The 18263-nt window shown below is 45.7% G+C and overlaps 1 long non-coding RNA gene across 3 annotated transcripts in view; it reads left to right on the top strand.

Moving 5' to 3' along the window:
- The first annotated feature begins 159 nt into the window (after nucleotides 1-159).
- The window catches only part of LOC311583523, a 60857-nt gene continuing 42753 nt past the window's right edge, over nucleotides 160-18263 (top strand). Inside the window, exons 1-2 of one of the 3 annotated variants that reach the window (XR_014774558.1) lie at nucleotides 160-298; nucleotides 16655-16790. This is a non-coding gene — a long non-coding RNA (uncharacterized lncRNA). Of the gene's footprint in view, nucleotides 299-893; nucleotides 1084-16654; nucleotides 16791-18263 lie in introns of those variants that run through there. The other 2 variants (XR_014774557.1, XR_014774559.1) reach the window with 2 other exon arrangements.

Raw genomic sequence — 18263 nt, 5'->3', positions numbered from 1 at the left:
CCCTCCGCCCGGGGTGATGAGGTAGAGGGTCCTCAGGCTCTGCCAGGGTGCGGCGCCAGGTGCTACCGCCTCCCTAGACAAGCCCAGAAGGCCCTAGAGCCTTCGCCCCGCCTCGCACCAATCCCAGCCAAGGTAAGCTCCGAAGAATCCAATCACCGTCCGAGAGGGGCGGGTCTCGCCGCTTGGGGCCGTGCCGCCCTCCAGAGTGACACCACTGCCATCCAATAAGCTCAGCAGGTTCCACATCCTCGCCGGCCACTCGCGCGGCGAGACAAGAGGAAGCAAGGGAGGGCGGCAGGTAAGGAGAGGGAAGAGGAGTCTGGGAGTGAGGGGCGTAGTGTAGTCAGCGTCACCATTTCACGAAGATGAGCTCGGGCCTCAGGCGCACTGAAAAAGCCGCGCTGAGTGCCGCAGGACGAGCCCGCCTCAAACTCAGATAGGGTTCTCTTATTGGTGCTTGGTACTGTCAGTCGGCCGACGGTGTAGCCCGAAGCATGCTGGAAGTTGTAGGCGTCCTCCCCTTTGCTACAGAGGCCTCAGCGAATCAGGGGTCACCCTCCCAGGTTCCTTCCTCGGTTTCCCGAGTCTTTTTCCGTCCTGAAATATCTTCAGATCTCGCGTGCTTGGTACTAGAACCCCCGCAGTTGGCTAGCTTCTAGCATTTTTCAGGGCAGGGGTACCTCCAGCTCTGGTTCCAGGAACCTAACTGAAAAGTTTAGAACGGCTTCCCTTGCGGAACTCTACTGAGTTTTCTGGGTGCAAGGTGCTTTTAATTCACCGCTTCAAGGCGGGAGGGCACATGACCCAAGAATTCAGATACTTCTCACCCAGAATTCTACGATAACGGAAGTGGTGGGGGGCTGGGGGAGAAGTGGGGGAGGCGAGCCCTGCTGTTTTTACAGTCAAGGGAGGCTCCTGACTGGTCACAATGGGATTTGAGGATGTCAGTGAGGGATAAATCCTTTGTAGGCCGGACAACTAGTTAGAAAGATGGGCACAGCTTGGAGGCATAGGATTCATTCATGCGGAGACTGCTTCCTACACGTGGGGTCTGAGACTTTGATGTCTTGAATTCCAAAAATGGTCTCATTCGTCAGTAGCTTAAAACTCTGTTTCTCACTGTTTTCCTTGTTGTTGTTTTTGTTTTAAAGATTTATTTATTATGTATACAGTGTCCTGCCCACATGCCAGAAGAGGGTTGCCAGATCTCATTATAGATGGTTGTGAGTCACCATGTGATTGCTGGGAATTGAACTCAGGACTTTTGGAGGAGCAGCCAGTGCTCTTAACCTCTGATCCATCTCTCCAGCCCCCGTTTTCCTTGTTTACAACCTTTCATATTTGATGTCGATCCGTGGACAGCTGCTTCAGGGACCTCTTTGTTAGAGATTTTATTCTGTAGGCACACCTACACTTTTATGAAGTAGATAGGAAATTACAGAAAGATGAAAAAAAAAAAAAAGGAGCCGGGCGTAGTGGTGCACGCCTTTAATCCCAGCACTCCGGAGGCAGAGGCGGGTGGAACGCTGTGAGTTCGAGCCCAGCCTGGTCTACAAAGTGAGTCCAGGACAGCCAGCCAAGGCTAACACAGAGAGACCCTGTCTCGAAAAACAAAAACAAAAACAAAAACCAAAAAAAAAAAAAAAAAAGTGGAATCATTTGGGTATTTCTAAAATATGTTGGAGTGGAGATGCAGCTCACTGGTAGAGTATTTGCATAGTCTGTATGAGGCTCCGGGTTCTGTCTCTAGCACATGTGTGTGAACGCACGCACACACACACACACACACACACACACACACACACACATCTCAAAATTGGTCTGGTTTGGTCTTTATTGTGAGGGTCTTGAGATCTGGTTCTAACTTTAGCATAAATAAAATAATCTGCGAGTGGCTCCCAAGCCATTTTTTACATAAAAATCATGTGACGTCCTAATGAAAGATGCCTACAAAGGGCTTAGAAATGAAAATGGTCCTTACCTAGATTTCTCCCTTTTGTCCTCTGTACTGCCTTGACCAAATCGGCTTGCTTCACTCCAGCCTGCTGAAGCAAATTACAAAAACTATGTGGACTTGGCTTTGGTGTCTCTCTCTCTCCCTCCCCCCCCCCCCTCTCTCTGTGTGTGTGTGTGTGTGTGTGTGTGTGTGTGTGTGTGTGTGTACATATTCTGAACTTACCCACCTTGGTCCTTAGCTTTGCTTTGTTTTATCTCTTCTTCATGCCATAGTTCAATTCCCGTAGCTGCTTCCCTGACTTCTCTGGTTGGAGGAGTGCTCTATAACTGATACGCGCTACCTCATTTAATCTTCTAAGAGCATGTGAGAGAATAGTCTGGATGGGGTCCTAGTGGTGAACCTGAGCTAGCACATGGGGCAGAGACAACAGTCTTATCGTGTCCTGGCTAGGACTCTGCCCCAGTGTCCTCTGTCCTTCTCTTTCTCAGCTACTTACCCCTCAGATCCCTCACACGACCCCTTCAGTGGTGGGAGAAGCTGGGGCTATCTGCAGAACGCCTTTGCTTCCTACTTAAGGGTCTATGCATCTTCTCTCTCTTTTCTTGTGCCACCAATTGCTGTTTTTAGCCTCCTCTGCCTCGCTGTAATTTGCTGACACTTTCCAGTCAGTCCTTTGGAAACCTAACCCTCCCTGGATCCAGTTCCCCTCAGCTGAATTAACGTTGGTGGCTCTCACCACCGCGTTTCTTAAAGAGTAACCTGTGTAGATCTCGTCATCGCCAGCAATGTGTTCTCTTTGGTGGCGTGGGTCACGAGTGACAATATTGCTAGGCTTTCCCCAGTGTAGTACTTGCTGTTGCTGTGTACGTGGGCTATTCTCCTCCTCTCCTTTGTCACACACCCCTACCCCTGTTTTATTCTGTATCTTTTCCAGTTCTGTTTCCTCTTAAAGAGTTGACTCCCAGACCTCTAATCCCAGTACCGACTGACCTCTCCCCCGAGTTTGGGTCGTAAATGTCTGTTACAATTCTCCAAAATATGCTCCCATCACTTAAACCCCATCTTAAGTGACTTAGGGCTTCTCAATTCATTAAATTCTGCACTCTTCCTCTTCCCATTTCATTCTCCTGAGGGAAGCTCGGTCTCCCGGCCTGAGATCCTCTAGTGCTCTGGCCTCCTTCTCCTCTTCCATACCCAGGCAGGCATCAGTTCCTTCCCATCCCGGCTGCCAACACCTCACTGCGCACACTTTTCCAGATGGTACAAGACTTGATCACTCTCTCCTCAAATAGCACAATAGTCTCTGACTCATTCTTGCCTTTCTTTTTTAAAATAGCTAATTTGAACTTCCAAGTTAATTGTTAAACCACGTTAAGCCTTCCATTCTAAAATGTCTCCTTTATAGACCCCTAAACCCAGACTTTTGGGTAACCCCTGAAGTTTGACAAGCACTATTCTTGCTCTCTGTCGGTTTGTCCACAGTGTTGTCCCGCCTTTGTTGTTAAAGTCTCTCCTTCCTTCTCTGTCAGGTGAACGTCTTGCTACCTCCACGAGTCTTCCTGCTATTTCCAAGCTCCGGACTGTGTTTTAGTGTCTCTGTGAGTTTGGAGATTCAGCTTAGATACCCAGCCCCTCTCAAAACACCTGAAAAGGAAATCAGCTTCACTGCCTATATTGTTTATTTTGCAGTATTTTTCTGCCTTATAGTATTGCTTTATTATGTTTGTGCACATATTTATTCACATGTAAACATGTATAAATTATGTGTATTATGTGTAGTGGCTTCATAGTAAGCATTTGATGAAGACCTGTTAATAATGAGGCAGAAATTGGTGATCTCAAATAATGAGAAAATTAACAGGACCATATTCAACAAAGAATTTTGTGGATAATTGGTGTGGGTTGAGATCACATGGTTAAGATTTATTAACAGGCCTAGAGAGATGGCTCCAAGGTTATGAGCACTGGCTGTTCTTCCAAAGGTCCTGAGTTCAATTCCCAGCAACCACATGGTGGCTCATAAACATCTGTAATGAGATATGGTATCTTTTTCTAGCCTGCAGGTGTGCATTCAGGCAGAATACTGTATAAATAATAAATCTTTTTTTAAAAAAGGAAAAAGAAAGTGGTCTTTAAAAAAAAGCTGAGCATAGTGGCACATGCCTATAATCCTAGTACTTTGGGAGGCAGAGGCAGGAGGATCTCTGTGAGTTCGTGGCCAGCCTGGTCTACAAAAGAGTCCAGGACAGCCAAGGCTACACAGAAGAACCCTGTCTCCAAAAATGAAAAAAGACTTCTTATCAATGTTCCTTTGTCAGAATTGGCTCATTGTCTTGCTCCTTGTTTGCACATTGCTCATCCTATTGGGGACTCCAGCCAGCAAGTGATCACAGGAAGCACAAAAGCCATGGCAGCAGAAGGAAGCAGCCAGGTCCGTAAGGTGTGTAAGGCTCTCAGCCCACCCCTAATGCCCAAGACAGCCATTGTACCGAAGGCAGGAAAGCCAGGAAGGGAAGGTGCCCATCTGGAGATGAGAAAGGCTGGTTCTGACACAGCTCGGCCCATCCAACAGTCACCGAGTGAATATACAGAAGGGTTCTGGCGGACTTCTGTGCTGTCAGTCACCATCCGGTTACCTCCTTGATCTCCCACGAGGCCTCTGGTCCACAGCTCCAGCCCCACCCCTCTTCCGTCCTCATCCCCCCTTCCTGGTGGATCTTTCTATGGCCTCACACTGAGGGTGAGGGTCTGGAGAAGAATAGTGTGGCTTAAATGAAATATCTCCCAGAGCCAGTGTCTGATCACTCCATCCTTGTCTGGGGAGGATTGACAACTTAGTTGGTAGAGCCTCATGGGAGGAAACGGCCCCCTGGGGAGGGGCGAGGCGGGGCACTTTGAAGTTTCTAGCTGGCCTACTTTCACCCGATGTGATTCTTGATTTGCCCAGATGTGAGCAAACAGCCTTGTACCCCGGCCAGTGCTGAGAGCTGCTAGGCCGCCATACCCTGGCCACCACAGCGGACTGTATCTCGAACTGTGAGCCAAGGCAAACACTTCCTCCCCTTTCTTTCATTTTACCCTCTAGTGCCCTGAGGTCTGGCATTTGCTGTCAGCATTCCTCAGAAGCTGCTTTCCTACTGGAGGGCACCGGCAGCATGCCATGTGCTACTTTTCAGTTCTCATTTAACTGACTTTGATGTTAGTGTAAAACATGGCGTTCTTTCTGAAACTTTCCTTCCCGTCTGTCTCCTGCTCTCTGATACTCCTCTTTCCTGCAATGCAGCTTCTTCCTTTGGGGCTGATTTGCTAGAGATTTTAGCCCTCACCCCCAGTATAATGGGGGGGAGGCAGTCCTTGAAATGATGCATAGAAAAAAAATCAGTAGGCTGTTTGTTTTTTTTTTCCTGGCAGCAGTATGGCCTTCGTGGTACCTCTGAATGCAGAGACTTGATGGTAAAGGAGTGACGTAGGCACGTGACTGGAAGCAGAGTTACTCAGACAGGAAAGAGTCTGTTTACAGGAGGTGCGGACCTGGCCTGTTTAAGCAAAAGCAGAAGGCCAGGTAGTAGGGACAGCACAAACGAATGAGCTTAGGGACAAAGGGTAGAGGTTTTATCACGACCTCATCTTGGCAGCCAGCTTCGACCTCTTGCACTGCCCCTTTCTACACAGCACGTACCTGAGCTTTCAGCCTTTAAAGCAACCACATCAATCTACACGCTCTCGCTAATGCAGCTTGCCAGTACCTCTGCCTGGGCGATTCCTAACCATTCTGCAAACCTCTGTTTAGACACCTACTTCTCCAGGAATCCTCCACTCAGTGCGTCTTTGTTATGTGCCTGTGTGCTGCCCATACACTCTGGATAGATTTCTGTCAGCTTATCCCAAACTGGGGCGTTGGGGAAGAGAGGACCTCAGGTGAGGAAATGCCTCCATAATGTTGGTCTGTGGTCTGCGAATCCTTGACTAGTGGATGTGTGGGAGGCCCCAGGCCACTGTAGGCGGTGCTGGCCCAGCGCAGGTGGTCCTGGGAGGCACAAGAAAGGAATCTGACTGTGACCGTGGGGAGACAGCTTGTAAGTGGCCTTCCTCCCTGGTTCCTCCCTCTGCCCCTGCTGGACTTCCTGCCTTCATTCACTGTGTTCACAGGGTAAGCCGAATAAATCCCTTTTCTGCCCAAGTTAGTTTTTTTTTTTAAATTAGTGTTTTATCACAGCAACAGAAAACCAAGATGCACCTCATTTTTCTTTCTTTCTCTTTTCTTTTACTATGTAGCCCTAGTGGGCCTGGAACTTGATGTGTAGACCAGGCTGCCCTTGAACTCACAGGAGTCTGCCTGCCTCACTGCTGGAATGATAGGTGGCGGGCACCACCACTGCCAGCAGCATCTCACCTGATGCTGCCCTCTGCCAGCACAATGCCCCTCCACTCTTTTTAAAAAAGATTTATTCTTATTATTTTTTTATATATACATATATATTTTTGGTTTTTCGAGACAGGGTCTCTCTGTGTAGCCTTGGCCATCCTGGACTCACTTTGTAGACCAGGCTGGCCTCGAACACACAGTGATCCGCCTACCTTTGCCTCCCGAGTGCTGGGATTAAAGGCGTGCGCCACCACGCCCGGCTATTCTTATTATTTTTAAATGACGTGTGCACGTACACTTGAGTGCTGGTGGCCTACAAGGCCAGAGGCGGCAGATCCCTTGGCGCTGTGGATACAGGTACTGGGAACTGAACTCAGATCCTCTGGGCATGGTCTTAATTGGCCCCAGTCTTTCTGCTGCATTGCCAACACAGGCTACAGTGCATGAAACACAGATGTTCTATAAGCGAACGAGTGGCTGAGACTCGTGGTTCATACCTAGAAACTCATAATATCAAGACAAATCATCAAGGAAATGTGTAGATTATTTCAGATAATCTTTCTGATGGTAGCATGTCCTGAGTCCTAACATACGACTATTTAGTGCCATCTAGTGGAAGTAGCTTCTAACAAAAGCACCAATAAGCACAGAAACTGCTTAGTTAATAATAATAATAATAATAATAATAATAATAATAATAATAATAATAATAATAATAATAATAGAACTTATATAGAGAAGGGAGGGATTGAATAGGCTCCAGGACACAGTGAGTTCTAGATGTTTTGACTGCTGAGCCAGGTGTGGCACTCGCCAATAATCCCAGCACTTGGGAGGTAGAGGCAGGAAAACCAGGTCATTAAAGGTCCAAGATCATTAGAGAAAGGAAGGAAAAAGGGCAGGCATGAGGGCAGGAATAGATTATGAGGTGATGTCATCATGAGCAACAACAAGCATTGCAGAGGTCCCCGTTCCTGGCACCTGGTGACAAATGGGTAGTTATTCAAGTCTGGGAAGGTAAAGATGAGGTGGTTAGGACGATGTCAGCTCTCAAGCTCTCCATAGAGGAAGGAGAAGGTTGGACCGCAACTTGACAAGCCATCAGCTCCGCCATTGCTTAGCCTGCCTTTGTATGAGGAGACAGAAAGAGCACTTGCCGTCTTGTTGCTGATGCTTTATTCTCCGTACTGGACTCCTGTCCACTGGCAAGCCTCCGTCATGGCCCTGAAGAGCCAATAGTTGGCATAGTCAGAAAGTGTCCATCTTAAGTGGTCCTTGAACTGTGTACACTTTATTGTCTACCTGCCCATGTCTTTCTGTGAACTCCCTTTCACATGTATTTCACACACTGGAGCTCATTAATCACCCTTCTTGGAAATAAATGTTTTTTTAAAAAGGTATCTGGTACATTATATATTTTAACAATGTAAGTAAATGCTTTTTGATTATATTAGTTGCACATATATTTTTCTTCCATGTAAAAAATACATAATTGATGAAAATGAATAATAAAAAGAAATCAATTTACTTAGAGGCCAGATTCCATACTGCATGTGCGGCTAATGCTTGTCATTAAAACTGGAGAGTCGGTTGAGCAATGCTTATGCTGCTATGCTAAAGAATTGGTCACAAAGCATGCTTTGTGCTCCTGGTAAACACCGCTTTTTAAAGTTAACACAATTTTCCCTTTTTGGATTCCTTCAGCACTTGACTTTAATAAATGTGCCACCTTTCAAGGTTAGTTTTGAAAATGCTTTGGTGTGGGACACACTTGCTCTGGTTAGTTTCCCGGCTTGCTCCTTGCCAGGGTGGCAGGTCCCATATAGGCAAGGACCAATGGAGAGACTAGTGCTCCTAGGTTGGCAGAATCAATATTGTTAAGATGGCTGCCTTACCCAGAACAATATGTCAGTGTCATTCTCATAAAAATTCCGGTGGCATTCTTCACATAAATAGAAAATTTAGTCCTAAAACTTAGGTGGAAGCACAAGAGATCTCAGCCATGGCAATCCTGATTCAAAAGGCGCACGCCTTTAATCCCAGCACTCGGGAGGCAGAGGCAGGCGGATCGCTATGAGTTCGAGGCCAGCCTGGTCTACAAAGTGAGTCCAGGACAGCCAAGGCTACACAGAGAAACCCTGTCTCGAAAAACCAAAAAAAAAAAAAAAAAAAAAAAAAAGTGTGATTCAGGAGGCAACACAAGGCCTGACTTAGACTCTACCATCGCCAAGGTAATAAAAGCAGCGTGGCACTGCAGCAGACCTCTACAACCGACCTAGACACCCACGCGCTTGCAGGCATCTGATTCCTACCAAAATATGCATTGGAAAAAAGGCAGCCTTCTGCAAAAGTGGTAATAAGAAAGTTAGCTGTCCAAACTAGATTCTTATCTCTCACCCTATACAACAATCAACTCAAACCAAGGTCCTTTAATGTAAGACCTGAAACTTCGCAGCTTGTTTCAGATCTTGATGTAAGCAAGGGCTTTCTGCATGGGACTCCAGTAGTCCAGGAGCAAGAACTATATCAAATTAAAAGGCTTCCGTAGAAAAGAAGAACAATCAGTGAAGGAAAGCCCACAAATTAAGAGAGAAATGTTTGCCAAGTATTTCTCTCTCTCTCTCTCTCTCTCTCTCTCTCTCTCTCTCTCTCTCTCTCTCTCTCTTTCTCTCTCTCTCCCCCTCTCTCTGCCAAGTATTTATCTAATAGGAGTAATGTCATATATAAAGAACTAAACAGGGGAACCAAAAAACTAATTAGTTCAATCTATACATAAGCAATGGAAATGAAAACGCTTTTAAAATGAAGCTGTGCAGGTGGCCATGCAGACATGCATGATGTACGCAAATACACGAACAGTATTCAACTCCCTTAGCTGTGGCCATGCAGACATGCATGATGTACGCAAATACACGAACAGTATTCAACTCCCTTAGCTATCAGGCAAAGGCAGCTGCCAACTACACTGCGTTCTGTCTCACTGCAGCCAGAATGACTAATCATTAAGAAAACAAACAAGCCACTCAGTGGTGGCACAAGCCTTTAATCCAGCCCCGGGAGGCAGAGGCAAGCAGATCTCTGTGAGTTCAAGGCCAGCTTGGAGCCTGGCCTACAGATTGAGTTCCAGGACAGCTAGGGCTACACGGAAACCCTGTCTCAAAAGAAAAAGAAAACAAAACAAAGAAACCTCTGTTCGCTCCTAGTGGATCTGTAAATTAGTTCAGCCAGTATGGTACCATAGCACTTCTGGGAATATATCTCACAAAACAAAAGAAAACAAAACAACAAACACATGCTTTCTCTCTATGTAGGAGGTATAAAGGCAGACATGAAAGTACTAGAGATGTAGAGAAGAAATGAGGGCATGAATGGACATTTCATAATGAAAGCCTTATGTTCTACGATCAATGCAGTTATCACTCAGGGGCGTGGGAGATGGCTCAGTGGTTAAGGCCCCTGGCTGCTTGTCCAGAGGACCTGAGTTTGGTCCCCAGCACCCACATGGCAGCCCACTACCATCAGTAAAAACAGCTCCAAGGGATCTGGTACCTTCTTCTTGCCTCCAAGGGCACCACCCACACAGGTGGTGACATACATATAGACAAGTAAAAATAAAAATATATACCAAATATAAATAAAAATAAATAAAATTTAAAAAATAATTAAATCCTTAATAAGCATGTATAGCTGCTTATTACACTCTAAACAATACAATATAGCGACCGCTTGGCACTTACATTGTATATGTGATATTAGAAATGACTAAAACTACACAAGAGAATGCACGGATGTGATACACAAGCACTATACCACTCTGTACAAGGGACTTGATCATGTGTGGCTCTTGGTATCTGCAGAGCATCCTGGAATCAATTCTTCACAATACCAAAGTGTGTGTGTGTGTGTGTGTGTGTGTGTGTGTGTGTGTGTGTGTGTATACATGTATAGTATTTTTTGTTTTGTTTTTTTCTCCAGGTCACAGTTCTTTATTTAGGGAAGTCAGGACATATTTGACCACGTCCCCTGGATGGAGAGGCCTGGTGGCACTCAGAGGAAGGATAGCAGGCTACCAAGAAGAGACTTGATACCCTATGAGCATATATAGGGGGAAGAATTCCCCCTCAGTCACAGTCATAGGGGAGGGGAGTAAGGGGAAAATGGGAGGGAGGGAGGAATGGGAGGATACAAGGGATGAGATAACAATTGGGATGTAATATGAATAAATTAATAAAATATATTTTAAAAAAAGAAAGACAGCAAACTAGCTAGCTGGGATTAGAGGTGGTGGCTGGGGAAAAACGGAAGGTAGAATGTTATAGTTTATTTTTTAAGCTAGTTGGACAAACCAGTGAGTAAGCCAATAAGCAGCGTTCCTCCGTGGTTTCCTTTTTTTTGGTTTTTTGGGGACAGGGTTTCTCTATGTTATCTTGGCCATCCTGGACTTGCTTTGTAGACCAGGCTGGCCTTGAACTCACAGCAACCCACCTGCCTCTGCCTCCCGAGTGCTGGAATTAAAGGCATGCACCACCATGCCCAGCTAGTGTCATTTTTATTGAGAAAATGTGTTTGCTAAACAAGCCAGCAATTTAGATGTATAAGTGTCGCATCTCCTATGCCAAGTATGAAATATGAGAAAGTAGCCAACATTTTAAAAATATCCATATATTAGTCAGGCAGTGGTGACGCATGTCTTTAATCTTAGCACTCGGGCGGCAGAGGCAGGCAGATATCTGAATTTGAGCCCAGCCTGGTCTATAGAGCGAGTTCCTGGACAGCCAGGGCTACACAGAGAAACCTTGTCTTGAAAACAATCCAAATCCATATACTGTAGAACTTACCATGCGTGATCCTAAACTTCCACAGGGCAAGCATAATGAACTCGTAAGTTAAGCAGCCAGTGCTCGGCCTTTCTAGTTATAAAAGCTTGTTACTTTGGCTTAGTATATATCCCAGCTGTTTATTTTCTTCTTTGCTAAAAAACTTTAAAGCAAAGCCAAGATATGCCATTTCATTCATTTATATTAATATTACATTAAGACCCCACTTGTAAAGATTATATGGAAACTATTTTGAAATCCCCATGAAAATTTCTTCACTTACTCATACCATATACTTAACATTTTGTTCAATTTTTAGGATGACCTTCATTTGAAAGAGGGCTCAGATGAGGCTTAGGTATCCAATAATGACTTCGTGACTGGACGTACAATTTATATGCATGTCTATACAAACACACGAGCGCCACACCATGCTGCTTTCTCCACGGGACTTGTGGGCCTCACGGCTTTTGATTTTACACTTGAACACCCCCCTCTGATTTTTTTTTATTTCCCTTCCTTTTGAAGAGCTATTAAAGTGGTTACAAACACATGCCTTTCCCCTCATGTCTCCGAGTGACGAAACCCGAGAATGACAATAAAAGAGCGAGCTGTGATTGAACACAGTGTCTTCTAATTCAAACGACAGCCAGCTTCTCTGAGCACAAGTCGCCCACAGCTTAGTAACTGCATCTACAGCACGAGGAGATTATAATACATCATGGTATACGGAGACATTTGTACATTAGTTCCAGAGATGTTGGTAGGAAATATAAATAATGTTCCCGGCTGCAAGAAAGTAGAAACCTCCCTCACCTAGTTATGAATTCTAGACTGACAGCAGCTATTTCTTCTTAAGTACCTATTTCCTGGGAAGCATTTAGATTAGTGCCGCATTTTAATAAAATGTTCATTTATTTGCGCAATACGTAGGGCCTGGAAGAACTTTCTGTCTTTTCTATGGAGACAGCGTCTCTCATTTTCTTCTCTTATTTAATGGGCAATGCATGTCCTTTCCCAGAATTTCTGATGCAGCAAAGCCGTCTGTCCTTCCACATAGCGTGTCACTCTGTTAAAATCTCCTAAGAAAATGTCTGGTGTAGACTGTGACAGCTCTAAACTGGGGTGGAGATGCAGGTTGGTACAGCCAGACACTTTTATTTGAGGGGCTGAGAGGCAGCAATCTTGGTGGAAAGGCTTAGAACAGTGGTTCTCAACTTGTGGGTCCCAACCCCTTTGGTGGGGTTGAGTGACCCTTTCACAGGGGTCGCCTGTGACCACCGGAAAACACAGCTATTTGCATTATGATTCATAACAGTGGCAAAATCACAGTTATGACGTAGCAACAAAAGTAATTTTATGGCTGGGGGTCGCCACAACAGGAGGAACTGTATTAGAGGGTCGCAGCATTAGGAAGGTTGAGAACCAGTGGCTTAACGGTTTAGAAGCTGCTTTTGTTGAGCAGTCAGCATTTTCCCATATTTTGTGCCTGGTCTGGAGCAATGCTGTCGGAGTTGGAGAGGTAGGAAGAGCCGAGGGCAGGCCTTACAGAGCACCTCCACACAGTCCTGTGCCCTCCGATGCGGGAACATGTGGGAAGCAGTTGTCTGGTGCAGCTGTTAGCCACTTGAAATATGGCTAATCCAAATCCAGATACGCCGTATAAAGTAAGTGCTGACTTTCAAAGATTTATAATGGGGGGAAAAAGGATGTAAAATATATCATTGATTGCATGTTGAAATGACACACATATTTATGTTTATTCTCGTAATTTTTAAGTATAAACTTGTCTGCATGTGCACGATCACATTTTTTTGGTACAAGAGTTAGGATGTGCCCCTGTCCTCTTCATCCTCCATCTTATGTTCCGAGGCATTGTCTCTCTCTTGAACCCAAAGTCGTCCATCCAGCTAACTGGGCTGGCTAAGTAGGCTGCCACACCCACCCAGCATTTATGTGGGTGCTGGCATCCAAACTCTGGGCCTCGCAGTTACAGGGCAAGTACTTTACCCACTGTCAATCACGGTATAAATACGCACTGAAAAGAACAGTTTTCGTTTCATAGCAAAACTGAGCAGATTATATGTTTCCCCCCACGTAAGAACACACACCCACCCCATCCACATCCTGCACCACAGTGGTGCCTTAGTCATTGACAACTGACGTCACTGTGTTGTCGCTTCCACTTCAGTTGTGCGTTGTATAGGTTTTGAGAAATGCGCAGCGTGTGTCAGCCACCACAGAGTCTCTGTCTCCAAAGTCGCCTGTGTTGCATCTCTCCCTTTGGTCCTCTTTTCAGACTCCTGGCTTTATTCAGACTGTTGGCTGTATTCATCTCTACTGGTTTGCCTTTTTTTCCTGGCGTGTTATGCAGTTGGAATCAAATAGACAGCTTTCACATTGATTGCCTCATCAGACGGCTTTCACATTGATTGCCTCGTCTCCGTTGTCTCTCGCAGCCAACTTTCCTTCATGTTGGTTCACAGTTTAGGGATTTCATGGCTTGATGGCTCCCTCTTCTTTCTCTCTTTTTCTTCCTTCTCTCTCTTTCTCTACAACTCTCCATCTCTCTCTCTCCATCTCTCTCTCTCTCTCTCTCTCTCTCTCTCTCTCTCTCTCTCTCTCTCTCTGTGTGTGTGTGTGTGTGTGTGTGTGTATGTGTATGTGTGTGTCTGTCCTTTTTATTTATTTGAGAAAGGATTTGACTTTACCTTTATTTTACCAGGCTGACCTTGAACTCATTTTGTAGACCAAGCTGGCCTGGAATCTGCCAGATCTACCTGCCTCTGACTCCCACGTGCTGAGACTAAATGTGTGCACCACCACACGTGGAACTGTCTTTTTTTTTTTCCCTATTCCAAAGAATATTTCATTGTATGAGTGCATTGCAGTTTATTCAATCCAAAAGTGGTAATATTTTAACAAGATCTTATTAAAATTAACATTTAAACCATTTCTACTTGTTCTGCTACAAGTTTTGATTTCTTTTTTTGAAACAGGGTTTCTCTGTGTAGCCTTGGCTGTCCTGAACTTGCTTATAGACCAGGCTGTCCTCGAACTCACAGTGATCCACCTGCCTCTGCCTCCCAAGTGTTGGAATTAAAGGCGTGCGCCATCATGCCCAGCTCGTTGGCTCCAGTTTTAAGGCGGCTGCCAAAACAGAACCACAGTAAACTACAGTGAGCTCCTGCGTGGGCAGCTGTGCCCTGGACCTTGGCAAAACCACGTAATCCGTAGAGTTAGCCTCAAAACGACTTTCTGTTTAACAGCCTCCTGGATTCTGTTGCCCATAAACTGAAAGGTGTGTTTCTCACCTCCAGCTCCTACCTCCCAAAGGACACATAAGGCAGCTAAGCTGTTTCCTTGGGAGTAGCTAGTCATTGACTGATCCCATCTCTTACCTTTGTGCTGGGTCTTTGGGGGACTCAGAGAAATGTGCCCGTGTTGCTTATGTCCCGCAGAACACGGTTAAGGGAAGAGGTGAAACAGTGTGTTAAGAGATAAAGACATGACTGTTTGAGCTCTTAGACTTTATCTTATGTAGTTTATATTAATATTGTTTCTAAAAATTACCTGAAGTGGGAGTTCATTGCTCTTTCGCCTTCATCTGCTTATCTTCTCTGCTCTCAGTGGGAGCTGCATTGTCCTCAGATGAGCAAAAGTTGGTTCTTTGCAGACGGAGGGAAGAAAGTCTTATCCTCTCAATGAATAAAACATATATTTCTGTGCATCTATACACACACAGTACATATGTAGATACACTATATCCTGGATCAAATGTCCTGTGGTGAGGTAAGTAAGTGTTCCTCAGGGGCTGATCACGGCATGCTGGCAAGCACAGCTCCCGTTCTCTAGGCAGGCGTTCCTGGGGTGCGCACAGAGCAGCCGCACTCTGTAATTTAGACCAGTTAACACCCCAAGGTTCCCAAGGAGAGCGAAGAGTATAAAAAAGAGAAAACACATTGAGATAGCTACAGCTGTATTGCACCCTGTCTCTCCCATCTTGGTGCTGTAGTCTGCTCTGGCTCCGTGTTGGTGACGCTGGCTCGAGCCAGCGACTGAAGGGTGTCACAAGCTCACCAACCATCGTTATCACACCGCCAAGTCATCTATGGTCTCCCTCCCTCACCCTCTCTCCTGTGGTAGCTTGGTGAAGAGTACATAGGTTTTTATTGCACCATTTTCCAAATTGGTTTTTTTTTTCTCTCTCATTTGTTTTGTTTTATTTGTTTGCTTTGAAACAGGGTGCCTTCAAATTCACCATCCTCCCACCTCAGGCTCCCGAGCTGGGTGTGAACCACTGTACCCACCTTCTTCTAAAATAAAAGGGAGGTGCAGAGCTATCACAGGCCGAGCTCTACCCACCGGGCCCTGTGTCTAGCGTCTCTCGTGTCTAGTGGCACGCACTTCTACCCTTCCGTTTCTACCGAGCCTCTCCTCTGGCCTCCTGTAGCCTTCACAGCCTTTGCCTGGATAGTTCCCAGAAGTCTTTTAGTTCCATTCCCTCCAGGAAGTCTTCCGTGACCACCCAACCCTTCTCATGTCTAAATTAAGCTCCCAAATATATTCCAACGCCTGTAATTGTCTTCGCACGTCATCATGCTTAGTAAGCTTGTCTATCTTCCCTGCACGAGTGCTTTAAAGGCAAAGGCTCTAGTTCATCTCTGGCTTACCACAGGGCTTCATAACAATATTTATTTTATTAAAAAAACCATTTCTCTATGAAGTGCTTAGTAGTTTTATATCATTCCATTCCAAAGGACAAAAAGAAAAAAATCCCAGTGTTTTATTTGCTTTGTAAATCTTTACTGCTGATAACAGTATTTCAGATTAGACTTTTATAAAATATTAAAAACAGCTCCCCAGTCCCCATTATTATCCGTGTAAATGTCTCTGTGAAATATCCCTAACAGTGCATGAAAACCTGGATGCTTCAGGCCCCGCAAAGCTCTGGTTAGGCCTCTGTTCCGCAGCACTCTGCAGGACCGCAGCCATGATAGGAAGGGTGGGGCGCAGGGCACAGTGTGGAGGTTGCACAGGCAGAGTGTTAGGGGTGCATTGTCAGGACTTGGGAGGTCAGTGAAAGAGACCCCTACATGAAACCAATGAAGATATATAACGATGAAGATCCTATCCAACTATCTATCTATCTATCATCTATCATCTATTTCTATATATCAATCTATTGTGTGGGTGTGTGTGTGCGCACGTGCGCATGTGTGTATTCCTAAGCACTCTAAAGTACCCATTATTTGCCCCGCACGTTAGGTTTCCATCACTGTGACAAAAAGCCCCAGATAATTATGAAGGAGCGATTCTTTCCCTTCTCCCGTTCAGGGGTTTTGGTCTGCGGTCCCTGGCCCCATCTCCTTTGGCCTGTTGGTGGTACAGGAGTGTGTGGCTGAGGTCTTTCTACTTGGAGGCAACTAGGAAGGAGGATGAGGAAGAAGGAGGAGTTAAAGAGCCAGTATCCTCCTAGCCTTCAGCCACCTGACTTTCGTCTCTTATGCTCAGCCCACAGAGGGTGCAGCTCAGCACACACAGCTGGCAACCAGATCTGTGTGGGCCTTCGGTGGCGTGACATTTACAATCCAAATCACAACAGCCTGTTATCAAACAATGTGAAGACACACCTGAGCGCAGTGTTAAGGTAAGGGCTGCTCTGTTTTGTTTTCTAGAGTTTTAGACCCATCCATCCTGTTTAGGACCCTCAGCATTCCGTCTACGGCGCCTTCACAGATTCCATGCCGGTATAAAATGACACGTGGAACTTGGGCTGCGTTTTCACTTTTCACCAGCGGGATTCCAGACTGACCATTCCTCGGACGAAATGAGTGAGATGAGGTGAAGTCAGAGACTTTTCTAATCTAATATACTTCAGGTCCATAACTCTATATATTTACTCGAGAAAAGGGCCCTGCTCGACACTGCAGAAGCCACGAGTGGGAGTGGGTGTGGAGTGGAACACACGAGGGATACTGCTAGGGAGGCAAATTGAAGAATGGTATTTTTAATTATGAAATAAACTTCCAAAATATACACCCAAGTTTCTTTGCGCATGAATTAAGAAGAGTTGAGGTGCACTGGTCCTCAGTCCTAATAGGATTCTTGGCTCCCTAGTGGAGTAGCTTTTCTTCCTGTTCCCTGGCTGCAGTCAGGAGCATCTCTGTTCTGGTTTCCTTTTCTATGGCTGTGATAAAATACTCCGACCAAAGGCAACTTAGGGGCAGAGAGGGTTTATAAAGGCTGATAATTCCAGGTCACAATCTATTGCAGAGGGACATCAGGGCAGGAGCTCATGCAAAAGCCGGTGGGGGCGGGGGGCGGGGGTGGGGTGGGGTAGATGATGCACGCTGGCTCAGATTAACTAGCTTTATTATACCGCATAGGCCCACTTCCCTGGAGGTGGTCCTCCCACAGTGGCCTGGGCCTGCCCACATTAGTGATCAGTGAAGACAGTCTCCCACAGACATGGCCATAGGCCAACCTGATGGGGACAACTCTTCCTAGGTGACTCTAGCTTGTATCAAGTTGATAATAAAAACTAACTAGGACAGTCCCCTTCCCGTTCGCTCTCAGGAGCAGGTAGAGGGTAGAGGACCTGACAGAGCTACTGTTGCCGCTCAGAGAAGGACTTGGCCTTGTTCTCCACGTCATCCCTACATTTTGAGCTGAATCTTGAGAATGTTTGCTTCTCTCTCTTCTTAAAACAAGTTACATATGTTCCCGCTGTATCTCAAGCATGTGGTCTCAGATCCCAAATCACACACATGTTCAACTGTCCGCACATGTGTCTGCACGCACATAGGTACAGCCAAAACCAAAACAATGTTTGTTGTTGTTAGTGGAAAAGTCAAATCATATTGAAAACAGAAAGATTTTATTGTGTTCATATTGGGTGCAATAAAGAGGCCCAGTGACTCTTCCAAGTTCATCTTTGGGGTTCCGATATAAGTTTTAGGGTTAAATAGAGGGCAGAAAGCAAGCATTTGTGGTCAAGTCCCATCCGTCGCTGTCTCTACTCCAGTTTGTCCGACAAGTCACCATAGTGAAAAGCTTTTCCTCAGAGACAAGCTCCCTATCTGGGGAACTTCTGCTTCTCCCAGCATAAGCCTTCTGAAGA

This window comes from Acomys minous (assembly GCF_964271855.1).
Source record: "Acomys minous genome assembly, chromosome: 14".
NCBI classification, from domain to species: domain Eukaryota; kingdom Metazoa; phylum Chordata; class Mammalia; order Rodentia; family Muridae; genus Acomys; species Acomys minous.
The sequence above is the reverse complement of the archived record's forward strand: the minus strand, read 5'-3'. Positions and strand labels throughout refer to the sequence as shown.